This window comes from Marmota flaviventris, chromosome 6 (assembly GCF_047511675.1).
Source record: "Marmota flaviventris isolate mMarFla1 chromosome 6, mMarFla1.hap1, whole genome shotgun sequence".
Lineage (NCBI taxonomy): Eukaryota > Metazoa > Chordata > Mammalia > Rodentia > Sciuridae > Marmota > Marmota flaviventris.
The window spans coordinates 97,304,280-97,310,582 of NC_092503.1; the positions used below are offsets into that span (position 1 = coordinate 97,304,280).

General features: G+C 40.4%; 1 non-coding gene across 1 annotated transcript; it reads left to right on the forward strand.

Annotated features, from left to right (window-relative positions):
- The first annotated feature begins 276 nt into the window (after positions 1 to 276).
- Trnav-cac (transfer RNA valine (anticodon CAC)) lies at positions 277 to 350 on the forward strand. Its single transcript has one exon. It is a non-coding gene; the product is annotated as a tRNA-Val (tRNA).
- Positions 351 to 6,303: the final 5,953 nt, after the last annotated feature.

Below are 6,303 nucleotides of genomic sequence, written 5' to 3' on the forward strand. Positions count from 1 at the left end.
AGAAATACACATCTGGGAGAAAATCTTTACCATGTTTACCTCTGTTAGAGCACTCATCTGTAGGATATATAAAGAACTCAAAAAAATTAATACCAAGAAAAATGAATAACCCAATCAATAATTGGGCTAAGGAACTGAACAGACACTGCACAGAATCCATCAACAAAAAGGTGAAAAAATGTTCAACATCTCTAACAATTACAGAAATGCAAATCAAAATTACTCTAAGACTTCATCTAACTCCAGTCAGAATGGCAATTATCAAGAATACAGGGCTGGGGATATAGCTCAGTTGGTAGAGTGCTTGCCTCACATGCACAAGGCCCTGGGTTCAATCCCCAGTACCACAAACAAACAAACAGTACAAGCAATAATAAGTGTTGGCAAGGATGTGGAGAAAAAGGTACACTCCTATATTGCTGGTAGGAATGCAAATTGGTGCAACCACTATGGACAGCAGTATGGAGATTCCTCAGAAAACTTGGAATGGAACCACCATTTGACCCAGGCATCCCACTCCTAGGTTTATACCCTAAAAACTTAAAAATCAGCATACTACAGGGACACAGCCACATCAATATTTATAGCAGCTCAATTCACAATAGCTAAACTATTGAACCAGCCTAGATGCCCTTCAACAGATGAATGGATAAAGAAAATGTACTAAATATACACAATGGAATATTACTCAGTCTTAAAGAAGTATGGAATTATGGCATTTGCAGGTAAATGGATGGAGCTGGAGAATATTATGCTAAGTGGAAACAAAGGAATCCCAAAAATCCAAAGGCCAGATGTTTTCTCTGATAAAAGGATGCTGAACCATAATGGGAGGTGGGGTGTAGGGAAGAATGAAGGAACTTTGGATTGGGCAGAGGGGAGTGAGGAAAGGGAAAGGAGTGTGGGGGCGGGAAAGATAGTGGAATGAGACAGACATTATTACCCTATATACATGTATGATTACACAACTGGTTCAGCCAGAGGAAGGATAAGCTGTGCTCCATTTGTGTACAACGTGTCAAAATGTTTTCTATTTGCCAGGCACAGTGATGCACACCTATAATCCCAGCGGCTTGGCAGGGTGAGGCAGGGGGATCGCAAGTTCAAAGCCAGCCTCAGCAAAAACAAGGCACTAAGCAACTCAGTGTGACCCTGTCTCTAAAGAAAATACAAAAAAGGGCTGGGGATGTGGCTCAGTGGTTGAGTGGACCTGAGTTTATTTCCTGGTAACCCCCTACACACACACCAAAAAAATGCATTCTACTGTCATGCATAACTAACTAGGACAAATTTTAAAAGACAAAAAAAGAAATATATATCTAAAAACTAGAAATACAAGGTTTATTAGCCCTCAGTTTACCTAGCCTATCTTTTTCTTCTTCAAGACTGAGGCCAGATTTGCAGTGACATTCACAGGCATCCTATTTTCAGGTCCTTGGAACAGCTCCTGGAATTTTTTGGTCATTATCCTGTACCTTTCAGGAACAGTGGAAGGCAGGCACATAGCCCCACCATGAGACTGCCCCTGTGAATAGGAAGGATCACCTCTTGGGATTGAACTGCCCCCTTCCAGGATCACAGGTATGAGAGATAAATATCTTGAACAGCAAGTGGATAATTGCCCCCACCTCAAGCAATAAGGACTTCTCCAGAGCTACCTCGTAAAATCAGAACTAAAATAATAATCAACCAGACCACAGTTTGGCCACTGCTTAATTATGCATACCTCTTGCCCCCATCTCAATTCTTGTTCTATTTAAATCTAAAGTTCCTATTAGCACCCTGAAGATAGGGCTGAAATGTTGCATCTTACTTTACCATCCCAATATGGTCATATTGAGTAAAGTTCTTTTCCTGTTTTCATCATTATTTTTCTGTTTGTTTTTTGGAGTTTGTGTCTGGACCCAGTTTGTTGGGACCTCAAGAGTCAGACCTCTGATCTAAGATTCAAGTACTAGGATATCTCCAAGGAAGATATTTATGCTCTACTTTTAGGAAGAAAGGGGGAAAGCAGAAAGTTCTGGTGTCTACAATTTCTAAATTGTTTCTTTAGCTCAAACATCCCTCATGCCAAAGTGGCTATTATAGTCAGCTTTTTGTAGTCATGACTAAGATATCTGAAAAGAACAACTTAGAGCAGGAAAAGTTCATTTGGGGCTTACAGTTTTAGAGGTTCAGTTCATGGTCAGCCTGCTCCATTGCTTTGGGCCTAAGATGAGGCAGAACATCATAGCAAAAGAAAGGTGCGTGGAGCAACGTTGCTCACTCCATGGTAGCCAGGAATCATAGAGAAAATAGGAGGAGCCAGGGACAAAATACATAATCCCAGAGGTATGTATATCCCAGGGACCCACTTCCTCCAGCCATGTCCCACTTGCCTAGTTTTCTAGTAATCTAGTAATCTATTCAAATCACTAATCCAGCAAATGGATTAACCCACTGATTAGGTTAACAGACTCATAATCCAATCATTTCACTTCCTGCATTAACTCAGGATCTGATCTTCTTCAGTAACCAACAATACCCAGAAACTGAAAGAGCAGGTAAGGAAAACAAAAAAAAAAAAATTTTGGAGATACCCTTCTGTAGGGTTTGCTCAAATTTGGATCCTCAGACATATTCTGAGAATTTGTAGAATTTTTTTTTTCCCTTTTTCTGCTTTACTTTCCTGTTTTACAAAAATTAAGGTAGAATACCCATAAGATTTACCATTTTAGCAGCCACATTGCTGCCTATCCCCCAGCCCACTGATTTTTTTTTTTTTTTTGTTGTTGTTGTTGTAGTGCTAGGGATTGAATCCAATGCTACATGCATTCTGGGCAAGGGCTCCACCACTGAGCTACGCCCCCAGCCCCATATCAGCCATTTTTAAGTGTATAGTTTCAGAGCATTAATTACATGCAATTGTTGTACAATCACCACATCATCCACCTCCAGATCTTTTTTCATCTTGTAAAACTGAAACTCTATACACATTAAGCACTAACTCCCCATTCTCCTCTTTCCAAGCCTCTAGCAACCACCATTCTATTTTCTTTCTCTGTAAATCTAACTGCCCTACACACCTTATGTAACTTGGATTAGATAGCATTTGTTCTTTTGTGGCTGTGTTGTTTTACTCAGCATAAATTATAACCTTAAGTTTGTTCCATTTGAAGCATGTGTCAGAACTTTCCACCTTTTGAAGGTCAAGTAATATTCTATTTTATGTCTATATCATATTTTGTTCCTCCATTCATCCACTGATGGTCACTTGTGTTTCTTTCAACTTTTCGCTATTGTGAATAATGCTGCTATGAATGTACTTGTACAAATATCTGTTTAAAGTTCTGTTTTCAAGTCTTTTTGTATATACCCGGAAGTGAAATTCCTGGGTCATTCTGAAATTCCACTTATAATTTTTTGTGAGCAATACTGTTTTCCCTAGTGATTGTGCCATTTTACATTTCTACCAGCAGTGCACAAGGGTTACAATTTCTCCACATTTTTGCTAACACTTATTATTTTCTGGTTGGGGCTTTTTGTTTTTGTTTGTTCATTCACTTTGGAGTATTGAGAATTAAACCCAGGGGCATTATACCACTGAGCTACATTCCCAGTCCTTTTCTTCTTTTTTATTTTGAGACAAGCTTTCACTAAATTGCTGAGGCTGGCCTCAAACTTGCAATCCTCCTGCCTCAGCCTCCCAAATCTCAGGGATTACAGGCTGTGCTGCCACCACGGCCTCCTTTTATAACAGCTATCCTAACTTTGTAAAGTGGTATCTCATGGTTTTGATTTTCATTTCCCTAGTGATTAGTGATGTTTCACCTCTTTTCATGTACTTGTTGGCCCATGTTTATCTTTCTTGGAGAAATGTTTCTTCAAGTTTGCCCACTTATTGTTGCCCCCACCCTTTTCTTCTAAAGGGAAATAATGCATAATGCATTGCCCTAAAGTTTAAGAAATACTACCAGTCTGCCTCTTCTTCTGGAGATAGCCCACATTCTCCCTTGAATATGTTACCTACTTATCTAAATAAACCAGTGTCTATGCCTTTGTGGGGGGCATAACTAACTGCCATCCAAATCCTAGAGATAAATCTGTTGCATATTGACTTTAATTTTGTTGCAAATAATGTCATCATTATAGGTACATAAACACTCCTTAAATTTTAAATTTGAAATGTTTAATTTAAAAAATTGCTACATGTGGAGTATAATTCACAACATCATCCCCCCCCGCCAAATGTACATAAGAGTACAGTTTGGATTTTCACAAACAGACACATGTAACTAGCACCAAGATCAACAGAGAGAACCTTACAAGCATCCTGGAAACCCCTCTTCCAGTTATTAACCCTTCCAATCACTATAGCCTATCCACCAAGGTAACCATACAGTAATTTTCAATAGCTTAATTTTTCTCCTGTTGATGTCTTAATTTCCTCCTCTGAGATGTCCTAAATTTGATTACAAGGGCCAGAGGATAGAGTTGGGAAGAGATATGGTAAGTTAATCAGTTAATATCTACTGGCCAAAATCAGTAAGACTGCTGCAGGTTCCTGAATGTATGTTGAGATCTTAACCCAAAACCCAAGGGAAACCATGCCTATAATTCCAACTACTCCAGAGGCTACGGCAGGAGGAGCACAAATTCTGGGTAGATCTAGGCAACTTAGTGTGACACTGACTCAAAGTTTTCAAAAATTTTGAGGGATGGACTCAAAGGTAGAGCATTTACCTGCATGTAGAAGGCCCTGGGTTCAATGCTTAGTACTACAAGAAGCAAGGGGAAAATAAAAGAAAGAAAGTCCCAAGGCAGTTGATCACCAGGTTTCACCAATTCTCTTACAAATGGATTTCCCAGGCTATTAACTCCAACCAATCCAGAAGCAACAAGTACTTTTCTTTATGGACTGTTCTCCTATCTTAAAACTTCCTCTGTTTTGTTAAATCACTCCTCTTATGTATAGGCAATGTAGGTTCAACATAAGCTATGAATGCTTTTCTTTCTCAAAGTTTCATTTTTTAAATGCCCTTGGCTCTTAGTTCCAGCAGACATATTTCCAACCGCTACCTAGCTTTGCTGCTGGTTGTTGGGGATCTTTTCCCAGGACTGGGTCCTTTTTTTCCTGGCTGATATCTGCAATGGCTCAATAAGCCCTTTTATTTCAGAGAACCCATAGTCTCAAGAACTTTGACTTAACAATAGGGAGGTGGGAAACGTTAGTATGTACTTTTGTGTCTAAATTTTTATACTCAACTTTGGGTTTCCATTGTTCCTCCATGCTGTTGCCTATAGTTGCAAATGGTTCTTTGCATTGCCATGTTGTGTTCCTGTGAACATTGTGAGAATCTGTTCACTTACTGTTGATGGTCTTTTGAGATACTGACCTTTGGGCCTATTACAACAAATGCAGCTATGAGCATTCTGATACTTGCCTGTCGCTGCACCTATAAATACATTTCTCTCAGCTGGAAGTGTAGGGTCTGAATGGCAGGGTCAAATATGCACCTTTAGCGAATAGTGTTTGTTTCTCAATTATTATTCCACTTTACATCCAAGGAGTAAGGTAAAATAATTCAGTTACTTGCAATAACTTCAGATACTCGCCAACACTAGGTATTTTCCATCATTTTTTCCCTATTTTATTTGGAAATTAGAGGCAACTGGGACAAGTTTGGTTGCTTTTTGCAGGACCTTTTAGCTTGGGAGTTGGTTTTCTGAATTACTAACTAACTCAGGCTTCTACCTCATCCAGCTAAATCCTGTTGGCTGTGAGTGCATTTTCACTTTGCTAGACAGTTTTGGTCACTGCCACTTGGATGTCTCCAACTCAAGAAAATGGGCTGGGGATATGGCTCAAGCGGTAGCGCGCTCGCCTGGCATGCGTGCGGCCCGGGTTCCATCCTCAGCACCACATACAAAGATGTTGTGCCCACTGAAAAAAAAAAAAAAACTAAAAAATGAATATTAAAAAAAATTATCTCTCACTTTCTCTCTCTCACTCTCTCTTTAAAAAAAAGAAAGAAAATAGGTGTGCACTGGGGGCGAGGAAAGAGCTTTGAGGACTCCGGAGTCTGATCGCTGTTTCGGTAAACTTATGCGGACCTTCTTCATTTGAGTTCTTTCTTCCAGATCCTACGGGCTAGCAAATCCTTCTCATCTCTGGAGTTCTGGGTGTACGCGCCCGGTCAGGAGACAGGGATCCCACTGCAGCCGCCCACTCCACCACCAGCCGGTGCAGGGGTGGGGCGGGGCACGGTTTGGCGCGGAGCATGCGCAGAACAAGCCCGGCGCATGCTCCACAGTGCGGCGGGT